The sequence below is a fragment of the Callospermophilus lateralis genome, chromosome 4 (assembly GCF_048772815.1).
Source record: "Callospermophilus lateralis isolate mCalLat2 chromosome 4, mCalLat2.hap1, whole genome shotgun sequence".
In the NCBI taxonomy this organism is placed as follows: domain Eukaryota; kingdom Metazoa; phylum Chordata; class Mammalia; order Rodentia; family Sciuridae; genus Callospermophilus; species Callospermophilus lateralis.
This window is the reverse complement of record NC_135308.1, coordinates 73,181,601-73,205,716: the sequence shown is the minus strand read 5'-3', so window position 1 is coordinate 73,205,716 and position 24,116 is coordinate 73,181,601. Positions and strand designations below refer to the sequence as shown.

Sequence of the window (24,116 nt, the reverse complement as noted above, 5' to 3'; positions counted from 1 at the left end):
CTAAACCCTGTCTTCTACCAGGATATACAGATGTTCGGCTCATGAAAAATGGCAGCTCTCAGTGTGAGGGTCAAGTGGAGATGAAGACCTCTGGAGGCTGGAGAACACTCTGTGCCTCCCACTGGAATATGGCCAATGCCAATGTAGTTTGCCGTCAGCTGGGCTGTGGAGTCGCCATCTCCACCCCAAAGGGAGCATACTTTGTGGAAGGAGGAGATGAGATCTGGAGAGACCGATTCCACTGCTCAGGGTCTGAGTCCTTCCTGTGGAATTGCCCTGTGACTGCCCTGGGTGTTCCTGCCTGTGCCCATGGAAACACAGCCTCTGTGGTCTGCTCAGGTAAGAGAGGGCAGGGCTGGCTGGTACTTGAGTGACATGTCTCTAAGAGGAGACAGCATGGAGAGCTGATTTCAAAAATGAGACATTTTGTGGTGAATTGGGATTCTTATTATCATTCACCTTTCAGCCCTTTCAAGAAATATTAAGAGGATTGGTTTTAAATCGGCATTATAATTTATTGAAGTTAATGGATAACACTATATAACAATGAATGACAGCTCTGTCATGTTCCTCACTTTGGACTATCAGAGAGCATCAGCAGCTCCCAGATGACACCTGCACATCCCTCCAGTCACTGTGCCCTTCTCCCCTCCAAAGAAGACCATTCTAACTTTTGCTGCCAAAGAATTTTTTTTCAGGTTTTGAGCTTTATGTAAATTCATGTACCATGTTCCTTGTTGTGTCTACTTTGACTCAACATAACATTTAGAATTCACCTATGCTTTTATTTTTAGCTGGGCCTCATTTATTTTTATTGCTGTAGAGTTTTCTCCTAGATAACCACAGGATCATGTATTGATTCATTCAAATGATATGGAGATTTGAGTATTTGCAAATGTTGAGTTCTGAAATAATGATCCTACATATTACCATGCCAATATTGTTTGGTGCAAATATGAGTATATTCATATATATTTTAATACTTTCTTTTTATTTCTCCTATCTTAATATTGTCTTCATTTAGGGATCAAATTCTTCTTCTTGATGAAGCACAGTGTATAAAGTCCTTTTTTTTTTTTTTTTTGGTACTGGGGATTGACCTCAGAAGCACTGGATCACGGGACCACATCCCCAGCCTGTTTTGTATTTTATTTAGAGACAGGGTCTTACTGAGTTGTTTAGTGCCTCACCATTGCTGAGGCTGGCTTCGAACTTGCAATCCTCCTGTCTCAACCTCCCAAACCACTGAAATTATAGGCGTGCACTAGTGCACTTGTCTCTATTGTCCTTTTAAATATAACTTTACTACTATAGATTATAAAAATGTTCTCCAATAGTGTCTTATACATCTTTAGTTACTTTTATTTTATATGTAATTTCACAATCTTTCTGGGGTCAGTATTGTATATAGTGTGTGTGATGCTAAAAAATGTTTCATATTATTGTTTGAATATCCAATTGACTCAGAATCATTACTGAAAAGGTTTTTCCCCAATGCTGTGTCACCTTTGAAATATATAGGGTGTAGATATTTCTGATTCCTGCTATATACTCTAATTGATTTTGTTCTGTCATTTTCTAGGACTGTAGCCATGCATATTCCCTTAGTTATCATAACTTTATAGCATGTCTGATTAACTTTTTAAAAGATTTCTTTAAAGTAACTGCTTTAATTGTGTTGTTTTTCCTGCCCAGTGCATTGATCATACGTGGTCTTATGCATTTCACATAAATATTATAAATAACTTTATACATTTATCTTTTATTTGTATTTATTTTATTTTATAAATAATTTATTTACTTTTTACTTATATGTGACAGCAGAATGCATTGCAATTCTTCTTACACATACAGAGCACAAGTTTTCATATCTCTGGTTGTATACAAAGTATATTCACACCAATTTGTGTCTTCATACATGCACTTTGGATAATCATGATCATCACATTCCACCATCATTTCTAACCCCATGTCCTCTCCCTTACCCTCCAACTCCTCTGCCCAATCTAGAGTTTGTCTATTCCTCCCATGCTCCCTCCCCCTATTCCACTATGAATCAACCTCCTTATGTCAAAGAAAACATTTGGCATTTGTTTTTTATGGATTTGGCTAATTTCACTTAGCATTATCTTCTCTAACTCCATCCATTTACCTGCAAATGCCATGATTTTATGCTCTTTTATTGCTGAGTAATATTCCATTGTGTATATATTCCACATTTTTTTTTATTCATTCATCTATTGAAGGGCATCTAGGTTGGCTCCACAGTTTAGCTTTTTTGAATTGTGCTGCTATAAACATTGCCATGGCTGTGTCCCTGAGTATGCTATTTTTAAGTCCTTTGGGTAAAGAAGAAGGTGAGAGATAGCTGGGTCAAGTGGATGTGAAGACCTCTGGAGGCTGGAGAACACTCTGTGCCTCCCACTGAAATATGGCCAAAGCCAATGTAGTTTGCCATCAGCTGGTCTGTGGTACAGAGGTGAATCTCCAGTACCAAATGGTGGTTCCATTCCCAATTTTCCAAGAAGTCTCCATACTGCTTTCCATATTTACTGCATGAGTTTGCAGCCCCACCAGCAGTGTATGAGTGTACCTTTTCCCCCACATCCTTGCCAACACTTATTGTTGTTTGTATTCATAATAGCTGCCATTCCGACTGGAGTGAGATGAAGTCTTAGAGTGGTTTTGATTTGCATTTCTCTAATTGCTAGTGATAATGAACATCTTTTTATATATTTGTTGATTGATTGTATATCATCTTCTGAGAAGTGTGTGTTCAGGTCGTTGGTCATTTGTTGATTGGGTTATTTGTTGTTTTTTTGTTTGTTTGTTTGTTTTGTGTCTTTTTATTTTTGGTGTTTAGATTTTTGAGTTCTTTATACACCCTAGAGATTAGTGCCCTATCTGATGTGTGAGGAGTAAAAACTTGCTCCCAAGAAGTAGGCTCTCTATTCACCTCACAGATTTTTTTTTTTTGGTTTTATTTTGCTGAGAAGAAACTTTTTAGTTTGAATCCATCCCATTTATTGATTCTTGATTTTAATCCTTGAGGCAAAGGAGTCTTATTAAGGAAGTTGAGACCTAATCCCACATGATGGAGATGAGGGACTACTCTTTCTTCTATTAGAAGCAGGGTCTCTGGTTGTATTCCTAAGTCCTTGATCCATGTTGAGTTGAGCTTTGTGCATGGTGAGAGATAGGGGTTTGATTTCACTTTGTTGATACATCTAATGCAATAAAATCATGGTGATATTAAATTCAGTTTGGATATGATCTAAACATCAAAATGGAGCTAGTTGACTTACAATGTATATTTCTAATTTCTCTCAGTGATTATAGATAATTTTTACTAGTTATACTCTTGGTTTTTTATGTTTTTGATGCTACTTATGTTTCTTATAATGAAATGTCCTAATAATTAATTTTGCTTATGTTTTAGATAGCTTTTAGCTGCTGTGACAAAAAGGTCTGACAGGAACAATTTTAGGAGGTAAAGTTTATATTGATGTTCACAGTTTCAGAGGCCTCAGTCCTTAGATAGCCTACCGTATTCCTTTGGCCTCAAGATAAGGCAGGATATCATGGTGGAAGAGTGTAGCGGGAGAAAGCAAGTCAGCAGATGGCCACCAAAAAGCAGAAATAGGGAGAACTCTGCTCAACAAGGACAACATATAAACCCAAAGATACACACCCAGGTACCTACATCATCAAGCCACACCCTACCTGCCTACAATTACCTCCCAGTTAAAACTATCAGAGGATTAATGTGCTGATTGGGTTAAGGCTCTCATAACATACATCTCACTTTTAAACTTTCTTACATTGTCTCATGCATGAGCTTTTGGGGACACCCAGTATCTAAATCATAACAATTAGTTTTCACATTTTGATATTTGTGGTTTTGTTTTCCCTTTTTCTCTATCATTATTTTTACTTTTTTGATAATTTGAGAATTCTGAATAAGCTTCAAGGATAAGATAAAATTCCCAGGTAACCCTGACCGAGATTCCTCAATGCTATTATTTTTCTATATTCTAGCCTCCTTCTGCCATATTTATCCCTGGATATATAAAATATTTCTGAGTGACTATCAACATTAGGTGGATAAGTTGATATGTTCCTTTAACCTTCCAATATTTTCAAGATTTTTTTAGATAACCACAATGTCATTGCCAAATTCCATAAATTAACTCTCTTGTCTTCTGTGTATGACGAAGAACATGTGGTACTTGTCTTTCTGTGTCTGGGTAATGAACTTAACATGATGTCCTACAATTTCATCCATTTGATGCAAAAAGTAGAACTTCATTTTTTTATGGCTGTATTTATATCACATTTTCTTTATGAATTTCTCTTTCATTATGCACCTGATTCCATATGGTAGCTATTGTGAATAGTGCCACAATAAACATGGAAACATATGATTGCTGTTTCACAGTAAATGTAATTGTCCTGGTTGCTATTGCTTTTTAATGCATTATTCCCCCCCCCATCCCCCCAAAAAATAGGAACACAAATAAAAATTTTTTATTTTGTCCATAGTTTCAAGATTCATAAGTTTAGCAAGGATTCTTGGCAGTTGCCTCATGTCTCTCATGAGGCTGCACTTGGATCTCATCTGCAGCTCAGGTCATTGTAGACTTGACCAAGCTGGGAATCCAGGACAGTTCATTCACATGGCTGGTAGCTTGAAGTTCAACTGGGGCTGCTGACAGAACAACTGCAAATGCTCTCTCCCACTTGATAGTTTCTACAGAGTAGATTTCCCATTAGGCAAAGATCCTAATAAGTCAAGAGGAAGAGGCAGGACTTTCGTAGCAAGGTTCTCAAGTCAAGCTGTGCTGCCTTCACCAATTTCTGTTGTTATAGACAACTCACCACTGTCAGCCCAAATTGGAGGGCAGGAGGAATGGACTGTACAGGTCAATGGACTTTGACACAGATTTTGTGGGTATTTTCAAAAACTAAAATTGTATTAAATATCTCACTTTGTTTCTTTTCTTTTTTTTTTTTTTTCAAAGTCAAGGTTCTTTATTCACATAGAGTAAGGCATAAGCCAAGTGAGAGAGCCATGCGGTCTCTGTGTCAACAAGTTTCAAATGTAAAGTCCTCAGCTTCTGCAAGGCAACTCTTCCCAGCTCAGGAAAAACACCTTTAACTTGGTGAGAACAAAAGCAGGCAACTTCGCCACAGGGAGGGTGTGTGGTCAGCATCAGTCTTGGAAGTGCTCAGTGAGAGCAGCCAGCAGCTCCTGCTTCTTCAGCCCACCCTTCAGCCCATGCACCCTGCAGGCCTCCTTCAGCATGGGCACCGTGAGCTTTCCCAGCGTGCCCTTGGCAATGTGGGCCTTCAGCTCCTCTTCAGATACCTCCATTTTGGGCTTTTTACCTCCAGAAACTCCATCATCTTGTTTTCGCTTGCTAACTTTATCCTCAGGATTGTAATCTGGTGGGTAGACGAGTTCCTTAAACTCATCTACCAGGGAGCCCAGTCTTTTATTCATTGCTTCAACCTTGGCCAATGTCATATCTACTGCCTGTTCAGGCTCCATCAAATCCAAAGCTAAGGCCTCCAGATTCCTGAAGTGCTGCTGCAGCACTGGGTTCTCAAAGCTGTCACTTCTGTATTTGAAGCGCAGCTTCTGAACAATGGCTTTCATCTTGTCTATCTGTTCAGGGTTGGCCATGACTTTTTCAGTAAAAGGCACTTTCCGTTTATCATCAGCATAAGGTAGGAAGACAAGCTGAAAGCCTGGAGGAGTCACCTGAATTTTCTGGTCATCTAGCTCTTCTTCCTGTGGCACCAAAGCCACAAAATAAGGGGGGGTGTTCTTGCGGGGTGTGTATCTGCACACTGCTAAGACCGCCTTCTCCAGACACTTGGTAAGCAGAGCACTAAACAGGGTTGAGCTTCCGTTTACCAGGGACTCCTCAGGGTAAACGAACAGGGAGGGCCGCAGGTAATGGTGCTTCTTCAGCATTAGCAAGGGCTTAAAGCCAAGGAGAATCAAACCTGGCTCATCAAACCGCTTCAGCTCTTCCGTTTCCTCTTTCTCTAGTACAATATGACGACTCCCATAGGTCTGAGATCTCTTGGTATCACTAGGCAGGAGCAAACTGCCTGTATTTACATTAAATGTCCGGGTCTTGGTTTTCACTGGTTCATTTGTTTCCTGATAGAGCCTTATTGGAAAAGGCTTGTTAGCCTTCTGGACCAAGTTATAAATGCCTACAGTGAGTGCTATATCCTTGTTGAGCTTAAACTTTAACCTGGACAGCACTCACTTCCTGGTCTCCTTGGCATGAACCTTCCTCAATAGGTCTTCCAACTTGCTTGATTCCTCAAAGTGAACCCCGAGATCCTCATCCTCTGCTATGCTGATGATATCTCTGTAGAACAAGGATATATCAAAGCCCCCACGTTTCTTCAGGTGCATCAAGTCAAGGAAGATTCCTGTGTCACGGAGATCACCAGCTTTGGTCCTGGCCCGGCTGGCTTTGGCACTGTCATTGCCATGGGGGTTGTCTTCATTGGTGAACAGCATGATCCTCTTATGACTCATCTTGAACTGGACATTGCTAAAGAGGTTGGCACAGACCCACAGCACTTCACTCAATGAGTAGTCAGATCCATGGCCAATTAGATCTTGAAAATGTTTTTTTTCCCTGCTGCCCCTTAAACTGGTCAAGCTCCAGCATTCGTTTTGCACCTGGATTATCCAACTCTTGTAAGACGTAAATATTTTTGAAATTCACTGAATTTTTGTCTTTCTTGGTACCATAGAAGACCACTGCCAAGAGATCTCGATCACTGCTTATGATTTTATTGGCATATACACTCTGGACACACTGGATACTCATATCAAAAGGAGTCAATTCATCTTCACCCTGAGATTCAAACATGGCCCTGGAGGCATCAACCAAAAAAATCAAACTATCTCTTCCTGAATATTTATGTTCTCCACCTGCTTCCGGGCTTTCCTCTTGTTCTTCCTCCTCTTCATCGCCCTCGGTTTTGTAATAAGACTCCCACCCTGACATAATTGTTTCTTTGCAGCAAAGAAGAGAGAAACTTTTACAGAAGGCGGGCAGCACGTACGCTGTTTATTTTCTAATTTGTATTTTTGTGTGATCAACTATGGCTTTAATACCTAAAACTTGTAGAGTATTTAGGATGATAGGTTCTCTCACCATTGCTCTTAGTATCCTATTATATTCCTTATGTGTTTGTCTTTCTGTTCTTCACTCTGTATTTTTCCACTTATTTACCATTTTGTGTTAACCTACAGTGTTTTTAGACTCATCCTCTGGTTTCTTATTTTTAGCTACTTTTTATTGGTTCTTTTAAATTTTATTGATTCTCAATCATTTATTTGATTTTTGTTTTCATTTCTCTAACAATATGCCCATATTGTCATTTATTTATTCATGACTATTTGAATTACCTAAAAGGTAATTCACCAATACTGCTCTCTGAATATGTTTTCTTTTTTTCTACTTTGTTCATTTTATTTTATTCATAAACTCTTTAATATGTGCAGTTGTTTGTTTTTCCTTTCTTTTGACAAACATTGTATTTGAAAAAGCATCTATCCTACAAAAACTTCAGAAAAGATTTTATTTAACTTCTTCAGTTCACTTTATTTTGGGTAGATAATCTTATTCAAAAAGAATTGAAGTGTTGAGATATTGGGCACCATATCTATGACAAAAATTCTTTTACAAAATATGATACAAGTTTCCAGTTGTTTAATATGATTCTTCCTCTTTGGTCCAACCTAAATTTTACTTGTGTACTCCAGGAAAAAACTGGCAAACATGTTGAGATTTTCAGAGTCCCCCTACTACCATTGAATGGTCAAATGCCTCCAGGGAAAAATCACTGATTCTAATTTTTACTTTTCTCTGAATTTGACTCCTAAGTCTTGCTTCCCTGGGAACTCTGCAATACTTTCCAACAGAGCGGCTGTATTCACACGTTGCTAATGTCATTCCTGGGACTGTAGAAGATTTACACTTCATTTAACTAAGAGAAAAGTGTGTGTTAGAAGCAGAAGCAGAATCCTTGAATAGAAGATAGGAAGTTACTGATTGTGGGCTACAGCTTTCAGATGCCATCACTGGATTATTGTCAAGTTTAATTCAGTTTCCTGCTCTCTAATCCCATCTGTAGAAAACCAGACCCAGCTGCTGCCCCAGTGCAATGACTCCTGGTCTGACCCAGCAGGCTCTGCAGCCTCAGAGAGCCACACTGCCAACTGCTTAGGTAAGCAAGGACCCCAGCACCAGAGCCTTCCCATTCCCTGTGTAAATGCCCACTGACATGACCCTATCTCTCCTCAGACAGCAGACAGCTCCGCCTGGTGGATGGGGGCAGTCACTGCGCAGGGAGAGTGGAGATCCTACAGCAGGGCTCCTGGGGCTCCATCTGTGATGACAGCTGGGACCTGAGTGATGCCCACGTGGTGTGCAGACAGTTGGGCTGTGGAGTGGCCCTGGAGGCCACTGTCTCTGCTCACTTTGGAGAGGGATCAGGGCCTATCTGGCTGGATGAGGTGAACTGCACAGGAGAGGAGGACCATGTGTGGCAGTGCCCTTCCCAGGGCTGGGGACAACACAACTGCAGTCACAAGAAGGATGCTGGGGTCATCTGCTCAGGTATGTGCACAGGCTGGGAGGTCTGGGAGGGTGTGCAGGATGGTGTCTGAGTATTGTACAGGGGTTGGGACAGGGCAGAGGGGAAGGACAATTCTTGTCCTTCCAAAAGAGAACATGAGGTGTTTCTGTTTTCTGCTGCAGCAGCTGAGCTTCTGCTCCTTCCTTCCCAGCACTGTCCCCTGACACAGTCATTCTCTACAATGTCCATTAAAAGCAGTCATCACTCTTCTGTGACCTGTGGGTGCAACATCCTGACCCACTGAATTAGATTTCTATTTGTGCTGTAACAAGTTACCATAGACTGAACGACTCAAATCAACACATACATGTCATCCTATGGTGTGTAGATTAGAATTTTTAACAAGGTCTATATGGGCTATAAACAACATGTGAGCAGGTTGTAACAGCTGAAGCTTTGGGAAGACTCATTTCCTTCCTTTTGAAGCTTCTAGCATTTGACTGAATTCCTTGTCTCATGCCTTCTTTTTTCTTCAAAATGACAATAGGGCAATACTCTGATCATCTTTTCATATTCACATCTCCCTATGATGAGGGGCGAAAGAATCATCTGATTTTGATGATAGACTTCTGGGATATGATTAGATTGCACTCAGCTACTAATCCACGCTGATCCAGAATAATCCACAAAAAGATCTTTTCTTAATTGTGTCTTAAAAGCACTTTGGCAATGAGGTAAAATATCCACACACTCCCAAGATCAGGCAGTGGACAGTCTGTCCAGCCTGTCCAGGCAGTGGACAGTCTGTCCGCTCTGTTCAGCCTCCTTTTCTAGGATCTGTCAGATGGCTTGTCAGGTAGTAAATAAAGTTTCTTTTCCACAGAGCCCCCACGTCACTGTTCCTCCTGTTCATTTGCTTATATTACATTGTTGTAGAAACTGAAAGAGAGGTACAAGTTAGCAAAACAAGTTAAAGGGACAAAACTTGCAGTCTTCCACCTAGTGAACATTTCTTCAGCAGAGTCAGCAGTGAACACTCACTACTTAGGAATAAAGAAAAAAAAAAAAACAGCAGTTAGAGTTGAATACTCCCTGACCTCTGTTTTCCTCCTCTTGCTTTTAGACTTCCTGGCCCTCAGACTGGTGAGCGAGGACCAGGAGTGTACTGGGTGGCTGGAAATTTTCTACAACAACACCTGGGGCAGTGTCTGCCACAGCCCCATGGAACCTGTGACCTTGTCTGTGATCTGCAGACAGCTTGGCTGTGGGGATACTGGGACTCTGGATTTCTTGGTACCTTCGAGGGAAGGTTCTAGACCCCGCTGGGTGGATGGAATTCACTGTCGGAAAACTGACACATCTCTCTGGCAGTGTCCTTCTGACCCCTGGAAACATCAATCTTGCTCACCAAAGGAGGAAGCTCATATCACATGTACAGGTGACCTACTGTCTACTTCTATGGGTCTGCCCTATACCTGTAGGTTGTTGTCAGGTAAGTTTCATATATTTAAAAATAATGGATGAGTTGAAATAAGTCTACAACATGAATCCTGGTTAGAGATTACTTGACCCACCTGTTGCAATCCTGTTTCAAGGCAGACGTGAGAAAACCAGCAAAGATAGCGATTTATGTGAAAAGTACCAGGTAGCAAACTTAGCATATGGGAGCATAAAGTTACACTCTGATGAACATTCTTAGCAATTAGCTAATGCAGTCTTACGTTGTATTAATTACTCTGTATTTCCTTAGTGAGATGGTGAATGATTGAACCTCAGTAATATACATTGTTTGCTATGAGTTATCACTTCCTTCCCCACTATCACCACACATAATGAAACTTAATCATCACATTAAAGGCTTGGTAGGCATTATGGTGATAATTTATTTCAGATGAGGAAAATGAGGTTTGGAGTAAGCACTTCATCTTTCTCACACTTTCAATTAAGTGAGTGGCAACTTGGGGAATTCAATACAATGGGCTGTTTATTCTGGAATCAACTAAAGCAGTCAGACAACCTCTCAGATTAGTTTGTGATGATAAGTAATTGGGTGATTTGTAGGTAGAGACTTAATTCAGGCAGGAAAACAGACATATGAAGAAATTACCATCCCTGCTCTCATGGAGTTTTCACTCCAGCCTGATGACACACACCATGCATGAAGTTTAGTGTCACGAAGCCATGGAAGGTGCTGTACAAATATGTGCATCGAGGAAGAGATAAACCATATTTAGTTTGAGAAAGAAAGGAGGAGGAGAGGTGCAATGCAGGAAGAAAGTAGAGCATTTTTTCAGTGTAATTACTGAGGTAAAAAGAACATGGTGACCTTCAGTTACTGATGCAGTCTCATCCTGAGCAGAGCAGGAGGAGGATGGGGAAGAGCAATGCCTGATTACCTGGATGGGTAAGAAGAGCTCAACACGTCTCCCACGCATGAGCCAATAACAATCTTGTTGAAAAGCTCTTTCTTAGTCTTCTTCTCTGGTACATCACGAGGAAGTGCTATGACATGAGGGGCCTGGTCTCTCCTCATTTTCCTCTTGAATTGATCTCCTTACAGTGCCAGTGGTCTTGGTTGATACTGTTCCTCTGAGCCATATACTACTGCAAACTAAGGTGCCCACTTCATCTCTCTCTCAGGAAACATTAATGGGGCCTGAATGAAATTGGAGCCCAATATTTTCTAACTTCTTATGAATGATAAAGAAGAGCTGGGGTTGTGGCTCAGCAGTAGAGCACTTGCCTAGCACACACAAGGCCCTGGGTTCAATCTTCAGCACCACATAAAAATAAGTAAATAAAATAAAGGTATTATGCCCAACTACAGCCAAAAAGTAAATATTTTTTAAAAAGAACTGTAATGTGTAATGTGTAATTCAGACTCATGCTCTGATAAAAACCTGGTATCCTCTAGAAACAATGATTTCCTTGTTAGTAGGAGGCTCTGCATTTACTTTTAAACATGCAGTCTTTTTCTGGCCAAATCAGAGAATATTTTTGCATCATATTTTCATTTTTAACAATTTCTTTCCTTTTGATCCACGTCCAGAAACATTAAATTTGCCCCATGAGGTGACACTGGCCACCACTTCTGTTGGTGTCACTGTCCAGCCTGGTCACTCCCCCTCATCCAGGAAGGCTGCAGTCCCAGGCTCACCAGGCTCCTCTGTCTCCTGTTCCTGGTGCTGCCACCATCCTTGAACACAACTGAGATAACATCTTGGCATCTCCAGTCCTGAATTTCTCCCTTTGAAATGCTCCCTCACATCCATCTCCATCTATAGTCACCCTTTTGACCATCACTAACTGTCCAGCTTGGGATCTTGATGGCATTATTCACTTCTCTGACTGTTGCTTCTTCTGCTTATGACACATATTCCTGATGCAACTTTTCCAGATATTTTATCCTCATGCAGATTCTAAATATTTTTCCTTATCAGTTTTTCAGTTTTCCACTCTCCTCATGATTGTACATGTTCTTCTTACCCTGATTAAATGAAATAATATCCCATTATAATCATCCCCCTTCCTTACACCCAACTCTCTAGTCTCTTCTGTAATTCAAAGATAAGAATAGTATTATCTCTGACTTAATCCCATCAGAAGATCAATTCACCAATTGGATTAAGATTTATGAGAGTCTTAACTCTTATAACCCAATCATTTCTCCTCTAAAACTTTTGAATTGTCTTATCAGGAGCTTTGGGGGGCACCTCACATTCAAACCATAACACCCACCAAGGCTTGAGCAGGGCTAGGTTATGATACTATTAAGGTACTGCTGCAGTCTGACTGCAGCAAAATAACCAGGGGGTGATGAACAACTTGTGTACATTGATACAGCATGAGTGGGAGCTGTTTATTGTAGGACAATAGAGGTATTTATACATTCCACACAGCTTATCTTAATTAACATAAACTAGATACAGCAGTCAACCAATAAGGAATCTCCACACTTAATGGCTCCCTGGCGCTACTTCACAAACCACTCCCTCTGGCAAAATGCCAGGCGCCATCCTGACTTATTTACAGACTCTAACATTTCCCCCTTTTGTTTAATTTAAGTAAAGACCATAGTGGTTTTTACACAAACACCATAAATAATCTGCTACAAGCAGAAGGGGAGGATACAAAATGCCACAATACCAAGCCAATTGATGGCTCCATGCAAGAAGCCCTTGGAAAAATTATACCAGGAATGACACCATTAGCAAAGATACCGAGTTACAATTTTTTGTAGATTACAGTTTGTTGTCTCAGTCCAGGTAACGCAGTGTCTCAATAGATTAACTCACAGTCCAGGTAAATCACAGTCCAGGTAAGTTCTGCAGGCAGCTAGCTTGATCCAAAGTCTGGTTTGGTTCTCAGCCGAAGTCTCATCCAGTTTTCAGCAACACTGGAAATTCTTCCATCCTAGTCCTCACTGGCACTGGGATGAAGGCAGGAACTAGCTTCCAGGTGTGGGAGAACCATTGTAGTTACTGGCATTGGAAACCATCAGACTTCAGGGACGTGGGCCATCTTCAGCTTGCAGCATCCCAGGCAGCCCCAGATGGCCCTGGGGAGAGTCCAGGAGTGTCCTGGACTCAAACTGCCACCAGGCACAGGGAGCAAGAGCCTGTGAGACCATGCCTCAGGTTTAGATTTGGGCTCTTGCAGTGGCGTCCCCCTCCCCAGGTGGGGGGTTGAAAAGCCCGCTGCCAGCACTTGGAAAGTCCTTGCTGTGCTATGACCGGCTTGCGCACGTGGAGGCTGCTGCTCCCATTCATGCACCCTCCCGTAAGGAAAAGTATTCAGTAATAGCCTGGTAATGAAAAGTATTCAGTAATAGTCTTTTGCTTCAACTTTTTTTCTGATAATCCTTCCTCCTCTGAACTTTCTTCTTTCTGACTAGAGTTCCTGGGCTTTCATCAACACATGCCCTAACTGCTCTTGGTTCCATTGGGATGCCTTCTTCCCTTGGTAATTTACTTCTCACCCCTTCCATATTTTCGTCACAAAGACAATACAATACACTGAGACAAAACAAGGCACAAACATACTGTATCAATCTTCTCCATTTTCTCAAAATGGCCATTTTTTCCTCTTGCCCTATCTGCCTAGGGACGAGCAGATTTGCTCCTGTCCTATCTACAGATGGGCAGCTTTTTTTTTTTTTTTGTGTCAACTTACCCCCGAGTGTCCCAGGGCTCCCCATATGGGCCACCATCTGCAGCAGTCCGGCTGCAGTAAAATAACTGGGGGGGGGGGTGACAAACAACTTGTGTACATTAATACAGCAGAAGTGGGAGCCATTTATTGTAGGACAACAGAGGTATTTATACATTCCACATAGCTTATCTTAATTAACATAAACTAGATACAGCAGTCAGCTAATAAGGAATCTCCACACTTAATGGCTCCCTGGCATTACTTCACAAAGCACTCCCTCTGGCAAAATGCCAGGCACCATCCTGCCTTGTTTACAGACTCTAACAGGTACAACCTCATTCTTGTGGCTAGAAGTATAGTACTGTGGCACAACACACCCAAAACTGTTCAAGGTTCTTAGCTTAATCATGATCATAATTGAGAAAGAAGAAAATGAATAACAGCAGTAGCTACCACAGACACATAAATCAGCTATAAAAGTACTATAAAATATAGTAATAATCAATTAAAATCAATAACAACTAAAGAATAAATATAGAATGAACAAGAAAGTAAATTAATAAAAGGAAAAATAATTCAAAAAGGAAGAAACTCATAGAGAAGAAGAGGAATAAAAAATAACAAGAAAATCATTTTATATAAAAAAGATGAGAAAGAAATTTTCATTTAAAGAATTTTAAAATGCATTAAATATATACTAAAAGGTAAATATAATAGTGTAGATATTAAAAAATAAAAAAAATATGTCAAAAATCCTTCCAGACAAAATACTTGCATACAGACACCTCTTCCCTGGTCATTTAGACACCTCTTTCCTGGTCATTTAACATTTGAATCCAGCAGGTGTCCCTAGGCTAAAAAAGAAGCCAACTGTAGATCCTTTGAAATCCATCAAAATGAGCTAGGAGCAGGTGTGGTGGAGAACACCTGTAATAATAGCAGCTCAGGAGGCTGAGGCAGGAGAATTGCTAGTTCAAAGCCAGCCACAGCAACAGCCAGATGAGGCACTAAGCAACTCAATGAGATCCTGTCTCTCTATAAAATACAAAATAAGACTGGGGATGTGGCTCAGCAATCAAGTGCCAGTGATTTGTGGACCCAACTGGTGGGCCCACACTTGTTCCAGGGACCTCTTGCCCTTGGGGTCTAGCCAAGTGTCCTAGCCATGGTGAATCTCTGGAATTCCTGTGAAAAGTGGTGCAAGCAATCAAACTACTGAGCTCCACCCAGGAGATGGGGCACAGGAATGGGGTGAATCATCAGATTTGATCTCTGAGCTTTCAATCCAGGCCTCTCTGTGCAGCCACATGAGACTGGAATGACTTCCTTTCACATAGAGAAGGACCACGTATCAATGAGGCTTCTAGTCCTTTCTCTGCTGCCATCTCAGTGTGTTTGTGGAAGTCAGTCTTCCTATCTGAGACTGTAAGTAAGTGCTCACATCTTCCATCCAGTTTCTGTGAGGGATGACCAAAGGACCCGTGTATTATAATGAATCCGTTTTATAATTCCAGCACAGTTTTGCCCTCACAATACTACCCTTCTCAAGATGGCCCCTTGTTATAGCACTCTGAGAGCTTGCTGAGCAATGTGATAAATTCCTTCTTCAAATCTGGCTTGTTATATGGAAGGCGTCCATCTCAGAAAAACAACCCAAATTTGATCTAAAACTTGTAAGAACAACGTTTTTCTCCCACAGGTAAAACAGCTGTAGTTGAAGTTGAAAATTGATTTGTATTTTTCTCTGGGCTGCCTTAATGCTTCTCCATTTTGTCAACATTTCTCATCATTTCTTCATTGGTTCCCAGTTTTCTTCCTCTTTCTCTTCTCAAAATACAGTTTCTTCTGTGTTCTCTGGCTCTTGTCACTCACAGAGTCATGAAAAAGTGTACTTCTATTCTGCTATTTGCCTTCTCCTCAAGAACTCTTGGCAGGAAATCCAAGCACAGATTAGATATATTGGGGGAATAAGTAACATTCTATGATTCCTAGTGGCATTTGGACAATGCCAATATCTGATATCATCTATTCAGGGAGGTTGCCCAATCTACCTAAAGTGAACATAAATTTAAAATTTAATATCTATATTTGAAATATGAAGCCTAGAATCAATAGTGAAATATATTACATTAGTTATGTTTTGTCTTATGATCCATTCACTTTTCAGTCTTAATTCCTGAATAATTTCATTTTTCCCCTGGATTCATGGCTGTCACCTGAGACTTCTGACGATCTCATCCCCATTTCCTACCCCATGTGCTCTCATCCTTCCAAATCTCAGGCCATGGATAGTCACCTGTATGTGCTTTACAAGAAACCAATTCGGATACTGGCCCATTCATTCAGAAAAGACACTTTCTGCTAATCAAATTAAGTATCAATCAGAAAAAGACACTTTCAGCTACTAAAAATAGGAATCTTGGCATTTCTCAAATAGTTTTGTCACATCATATGCAGAACTCTACCAACAGCAAGTTTTACTCTGACCAGATCTGCATAATAACTTCTACCTAAGACTACTCACTTGATTATGTTGTGTTTGATTTCATTTCTTATTTTTTCACAATTAATTTTCTCAGGTTATGTTAGAAACTCAGACTTACCTGCTGCCTACTATAATGAATGATTCCATGTCTTACTCAGTAAGTTCTGCATTCTGAAAGTACATGCTGCCAACTGCTTGGTTGGGAAGGCAGTACCACACGACAAGAGAACCTTTCCCATGCTCCTTTTAAATATAACCATTGACATGATTCTTTCTCTCAGAGAGCCCACAACTCCGCCTGGTGGATGGTGGCAGTCGCTGTTCAGGCAGAGTGGAGATCATTCACCAGCATTCCTGGGGCACTGTCTGTGATGAAAGCTGGGACCTGAATGATGCCCACGTGGTGTGCAGACAGCTGGGCTGTGGAGTGGCCTTCAATGCCTTGTTCTATGCATACTTTGGAGAGGGATCTGGACCCATCTGGCTGACAGAGCTGGCGTGCACAGGAGAGGAGGACTACTTGTGGAATTGCCCTGCCCTGGGCTTGGGAAAGAACAACTGTGGGCACTACTGGGATGCAGGAGTCATCTGCTCAGGTATGGTCAGTGTATTCTTCACTATCTAAGAGAATGGAAAGTTCCAGAAAGTAGTGTCTTATCCCTGGGTGAATAGGAGGTGAATTGTCCAGAGAGGACTAAGAGATCTTTTCCTGAATCTGAGGATTCAGGGGTAACAGTGGATGACAGACTTCATTTATTCCTGTCCTGTAAATATCTGATACTGTCCTTTTGCTTCTCAACTTTCTTACTTCACAAGATATTTGTTTTGTAGACCATTTTAACTTAAAGTCAATGTTCATACTTTTGTTTCTCTAATTTAAATTTTTTTTCCTTAGGATTACAAATAAATTAGCACACACACTCTGTTTGCAGCACTTTTCAAAGGACAGCCAAGAATGAGGCCCTACTTTTCTCAGTTGAATTGATTGTTTGTAGAAGTATAGTCAGAAATATTTTTGTACTGGGTTAGTGGGTATGTGGGCACAGGGATCAAAGACATTATAAGAGAATTTATGGATTATTGCAAAGTTGCAATTTTTCTTTCCAGATTTAGACATCAGAATTTTTATGTCATTGGCTGGAAGGACCAGAGGTCTGTGATCTCTCACAAAACACCGTGTAAGCAGTTTTGCACACACCAAACAATTTGATGAGAGAAAATAAACCAAGTGTATGAAAAGAAAAGAAAGCAGGTGATTGCCAGCTTTTATGATAATAAAAAGAAAAGACACTTCAAAAGAAAGAGTAAAATAAGAGTTATCCTTTCCCTTAATCCACGCAGCCCAACATGAAGAAATATGCATTTTTCTTGGGGAAAGGAAAGGTCTAAGTCAAGGCCTTAGACTTGAAACTCAGAACTAGGCAGGTGCCCAGTAGATTCCAATAATCCTTGATCCTATGACAGTATAACCATTGACATGATTCTTTCTCTCAGAGAGCCCACAGCTCAGACTGAGACTCTGGAACTGTGTTTAGTTGGGCATCAAAGAGACTGTCTCCACCCTCACTCTTCCAACATGTCTTGGCAGAAGGAAATCAATACTCTATTATCTAAGGAGCAGGACATAAGAACAGATGTAGAATTTTGTCTTTGAGCACAATGCTATGCACACTATGATGATATTCAATACTCAGTAGGAATTAGAGGTCTCAAATGTAGGACAGAGCTCATAGAGAGAGCATGACCTGTGTGCTGTGGGACATACTCAATAAGAGCCTGTGGCTGGTTGCAGGAGTCTTGGGCCATGAGTCCACCTTAGCAACAGGCAGCTCATAGCATTGAGGGCCTTGGTCCCTTCACAGGGCTGTGTTACCTTGGCAGGCTGAGGCCTCAGAGTGTGACATATCTTTGCAGCATTGGTGGCCATAGGACCACCCTCCTCACTCCTTCCCAAAGCCCCAGGGAGCACACTTTGGAGAGAGTTAAGTCTCTGCTTGGGATTGAAAGTTTAGTTGGGCACCCAAATTTGACCTGGACCCTTGAGCTCTTGTCATTACATATTATAATACAGCTTTCAAAGATGAAAGATAAAGAGTCTCAAGGATTCAAGAATAAAGACACAAAGAACACATCGGGTGTCCTAATTCACCTGACAATCAGTTTTCCAACAGGAAACATGTAGGCCAGAAGTGAATGCCATGAGATTTTCATAGAACTGAAGAAAAAATTTGCAAATAAAAAATACAGAACATTTCAAAGCTGTTCTTTATAAACAAAGGAAATACAAAGCTATTATCAGACAACCACCTTCCCCCCACAATTACCATATAATATAGTAATCACTGCTGAGTATATATCCAAAGGAAATGAAATCAGGATGTTGAAGAGACCTCTGTACTCTCATGTTTATGGCAGTACTACTGACAGTAGTAGAAAGGGAAATAATCTAAATGTCCATCAACTTATATATGAATACAATGAAGTACATTTACATAAGAAATACTCCTTGCCCCCCCCCCCCAAAAAATAAATAAAATCCTTTCATTTGCTGCAGCATGCATAGACCTGAAAATCATTAGGTTAAGTGAAATAAGTCAGGCAAAGAAGGACAAGGATCTTCTAATCTCACTATATGTGAAACCTGAAAGAGTTGACCTCATAAAAATTTAGTAGTTTAGACTGGAATTGCAATTTCCATAGGCTGGAAAGTGTAAGGGTTAGATATGGAATGATCAATCAGTTATAGGTTTTACTTAGATAGACCAGAAGTTCTTGTGCACCGTTGCACAGTAGAGTGACTATAGATAGCAATAAGAAAACCTATTTCAAAAAGCAAGAAGAGAGAGTATTGGAAATTTTCACAAATGAAAATTAAAAGTGTTTGAGAAAATAAGATAACATAGTATATATATGTATCAAGAATCAACTTACTGCACTAATTGGTATACTATTTATATTTTAGGTATTAGTTGAAACAAGTTTAAATGAAAAACGGAGAAAAATGCTATGGGTGACAAGATATGAGAGAAGTTTATGTAGTTTATATGTGATGGATTCAGTAATACAAGGGAAGTGCATTGTGAGGTAAATTTGATAAGAATGAGAACAATGGAACATTTTAAGGAAGACAGAGGACACTTCCAGGGTCTGGGGGATGGCAACAGAGGATTAACAAACACCATATAAGGATTATCTGAGCAGCACTTAAGACTCTCCTGTAGGGTGGGGAGTCTATGTACATTTGTGTGAGTTCTGGACACCCTTGCTGTGTCGAATAAGAATGATTTGTAAGTGTAACTCAAAGTTGAGGTATTGAGGTCATAATGGGGGAACAAAAGTTCCCATGGATTACACCTTTTTAAGAAACTTGAAACTTGCCCAATGAAGCAATGTGTCCTGAAGCAAAGAATCAGACAAGGATAGATCTGACTACAATCTCTAGTGAGAATGATTCATGTGAGTCAGTGGACTTCTGCAGATGCCATTTTTCTTCTTTTCTCCCCCAAACAGGACACTCATAAACTTCAAATGGCTTGAAATTGTTTGTTTTTCTCATTATTTCCTTGAAATATTCATGCCCAATACCTAAAAACATTTCTGGAACATGGTAAGTTCTTAAAGGCATTAGTAGTTTGGATTAGAAACCATGGAAGCAGATTGTCAGTACTCTCTTCAAATACCTCTCTCCTATATTCAGGTCAAGGTGGAAAGTTTAGATTATGTCTCCTTTGAAAACCACTCTTCCCCATTTTACCCTTTCCTAATCACACACATTTTCCCCCATTTATGAGCATCCATTGACCTCACTCCTTGTCCCCTTCTCTGTCTCTCTGGGAAGTCATGCTGCCTCAATTTCCTGGGTTTCAGAGATGACTGGGAAGCCCAAGAATACAGGGCAAGTTTTGTCTTCAAGGAAGGTACTGGGATCTATGTGCACCTCTGCCTGGCCTAATACCACATTTAATGGAGACATTCCCATCTATTCAGGTGACAAAGTTATGTGTCATAAAGAGTATAATAAGGTTTTGGAGTGATGGACGAGGAGACAGGTGGATTCAGAAACAAGGCTTATGATCCAAGCCCTGGAGAGTTGCTTAGATGCAGATGAGTCCCAGCTACAGGAAAGGTGGAGCAGGAAATGTTGGTCTTATTGGAAGAAACAAAGGTGTAGTCTTAATGAAATGTGCTGGAAATCAACCTGGCCATCCTGCCTCTTTAGTTTACCTGGATAAATTTGAGCCCAAAAGTTCTGATAATGATGGGAAGTGAAAGAGGCCATTTCCACAAGGGGAAAGAACTCTAGTTTTGTAAAAGCTGGGATGTGGAGAATTGGGGATCTCGCAGGAGCTGGCACAGGGACAGAAAGAGTAGTTTCCTGAAGGCCAGGTTTCTACAACCCTTCTGGGACTTGACTGAAGTGTTTTTGCAAATGAACCCAGTTGATAAAGTGGAGACCACCTCTGTGAAATAAGAGTAGAGATGCGGCACCAGAGAAAGGCACAGGGTATATCCTCTATGGAGGGGCACATTGAAGGGGTGTGGAGGGAGTAGGAAAGGGGGAGCATGAAAGCAAGAGGAGCTGTTGCTGAGAGGCATAAATGAGGATATAGTGGACAGGCCTGGATGCCAGCTTATCTCTAACTTCTAAAATTTACTTACTCTCCCCAAGTTCTGTCTTTTCTGTCAGGACATATGGATGTAGCGCATGAGCATCTTCAGTGATATATCACTTTTAGTAATTTTTAACACATTTAATACTGCCAACAGCATTTATCACTGTGGAGCTTGAAACTTAACCATGAAAAAGGCCTAAACATAAGATTTTGGAGTGATGGATGAGAAGACATCACAAATCAGAAATTCTTCTGATTTTTAATAAAGGAAATTATATAAAAGTTTATTGCAAAGGTTTGATATTCTAATAGAATTCAGTGCCTAAGACAAAGATACCCCCAACATAAAGTTGAGGTATGTAGGATACTAGAGAATTCAGATAGAGAGATTTAGGAAGGGAAAATGAGACTGAGAATAGATTTAGGATAAATATCATAACAACTCATTTATTTATACAGGAAGCACCTACACCCAGACCTTGCCTGGGAGCTGCCCACCTGTCTGTCCCTACAAGAGAAGCCACCAAAAGACTCTATTTGACAAACTCTGCACCCCCAGTTCTTTCTGGTGCCAATTATACAGGTTTCTTAGGCCACAGATCAGGACCATTTTCCTTGATTGTTTGTTGTGAGATTTGATGTGTCCCTCTTATGGACTGAAGTGCAAGTGTGTCTCTGTCTCTTCTGATTTATGACACAAAAAACAAAATTTGTTCTCTAGTGTTCAAGATGTAGGTGTCAACCTTAAGATTTCAAAGTAACTTTATTTTTTGCTGTTTGTCCTTTGGAGTTTTCATGGAATTTGGTTAATTGTATTAATTCTACATTCAGTAGTTCTTGGTAAAATAGCTCTTTTTAAAGAGACAAATAAATGTATTGCTGAGTTTGCAACAATACTGCCCTCTGAACACCTCAGAATTTCTGTTCAGGACATTGACAGAGGCTCAGTTATGGTCTGAGTACATGTACTGTATGAATTTTACTCTTTCCCCCTCTCAGGCTATATAGATACGAAAAATTATATATAAAAAAATCAATAAAAAAGCAGAGGCTGAGAAAAAAAGAGTAGAAGAGTAAAGGTGAAACCTACACTGGGTGATCTATTTCTTTATATGAAATTCTTATGATTTTTAATAATTGAAATTATTATAATTGAAATTATAAAAGTTTATTGCAAAAGTTTGATATTCCAATAGAATTCAGACAAAGATACCCTCATAACATTTCAACCAGAGGACATTACACTCATACCCCAGTGGATTATCTCAGATAAAACTTGGACATAATGTTATTTTATCTCCACTGAGACATTCTAACTGTTGGATGCTAGCAATGGGCCAAATATTATTTTTTAAAAAGGAAAATAAAAAGGAGTTAGTGCCACTTCAGGCAAGTTTTTGTTTCTATCTCAGCTTAAACTACAATCAGTCATGCAAACCTGGTGGCCCTCTCTGGTGGTGCTGATGTTGACCTTTAACATGAATGTGGAACTGAGTGGAAACCAGAGTTCACAGAGAAGGAGACCTGGTGCATCCAGAGGCAGAGCCTTCAGCCAGCCAAGTTTCTGTTCTGGAGGCTGATCTTTGTTGTTCCTGTCACTGGATAACTGTATTGATGGCTGATTTTATGATGCTCCTGTAGGTCTCATACTCTTTTAAACATAACCTCCTAAAGATTAGTGATATCAGTTTGGAATTTGTATATTTGCATTTTGACTCTATAAGTAAGGTACTCTATATTACTCCTCTATAATGATAGAAATTAAAATTATCAATGTATTTACATTTTATTCATTCACACTTCATTTTAATACATCAGCTTCAGAGAGATAAGGGAATATTTTAAATAACAATTTTATTAAGTTAGAATAATGCTTTTGATCTTCATTCTAATTTGATGGCTTACTTGAGGACAAATATAATGAACATGCTATTTTCTTGAGAAAGGATTCGTTGCTGAACTTCTTTACTACCTACACTTACTATTACATTACAATTTCACATCTATAACCAAATGTCTCCCAAAATTGTCTAGACCCATACTTGAAATCACTTCTCGACCACCTTCAGTAGCTCTATAATGGAGTCTTCAAACTCTGTTTATTAGAAACAAAATAAACCCTTAATAAAACACAAAAGAAAACAAAAAAATAACAATGCTCAAGCTCAAATTTCTCGATAACTTCTATTCCTACTTCTAAATGGCCTTTCTTTCTTTTATAATGTAAATAATGATTTAAAGAACCCTGATTATTTTAGTCACAATAACCTGTTTTGTATCTCAGCCTCACACTATTTAATGGGCTCTTTTCTCATGCCTAAATGAGAAATAAGTATAAACTGTCAGTTTCCAAACCTAATGATTTTTTTTCATTCATTAACTAATGTTATCTTAGTTGGAATTATTATCTGTGAATTGATAATTTCAGAGGATAAAATAGTGAAAAATTGATCTTAGTCTTTTTCTACACTGAGTTCACTTTCAGTGGATACATATGGATTTAATTTATTTAAAAAGGAGGTAAACTGTCACAGAAAGTCATACAGACACATGGATACATTTATAATATGAAGAATAATATGTCCATATAAAAGAAAACTGTATATTACACACTACATATATTCATTTTTGGACACATACACATGTGTTTAGAGCAGTGTATATATTCATTTATTGAATCAACAATTTAGAATTGACCTTACAAATTTGTTCTCCAAAATTTGTCTTCACACACTTCCTCCAAGAATTCACATTCAGGCACCATCTGTTGAATCCAAGCCCCATACCACAATCCTGAAAAACAAAAAAACAAAATTCTAGAGCATTACATGTGAATTTGAAGCTTCCTCCTCCTATTCACTGGTACTTGTTGTTTGTTTTTTGTCCCATAGGATTTGTGCATCTGGTTGGAGGACACAAACCTTGCTCTGGGCGAGTGGAAGTGAATTCTGGAGGAGAGTGGATTCCAGTATCTGATGGGAATTTCACATTACCCACTGCCCAGGTCATCTGTGCAGAGCTGGGGTGTGGCAAGGCTGCATCTGTCCTGGGGAACCTGCCCCTCAGAGACGACAGTGAACAGGTCTGGGATGAAGAGTTCCAGTGTGAGGGGCAGGAGCCTGGCCTCTGGTTCTGCCCCAGAGTGCCTTGTCCTGGAGGTAGCTGCCCACACAGAGGGGCTGTGCAAGTTGTTTGCTCAGGTGAGACCCACAACAGGACTTTAACCTCTCTACACACTCTATGGGGGTAAG

At 40.0% G+C, this 24,116-nt stretch overlaps 2 pseudogenes; one reads left to right on the top strand and one right to left on the bottom strand.

Annotated features, from left to right (window-relative positions):
* The window catches only part of LOC143398306 (antigen WC1.1-like), a 125,423-nt pseudogene that overhangs the window by 43,406 nt on the left and 57,901 nt on the right, over nucleotides 1-24,116 (top strand).
* On the bottom strand, nucleotides 5,012-7,077 carry LOC143397705 (X-ray repair cross-complementing protein 6 pseudogene; annotated as a pseudogene).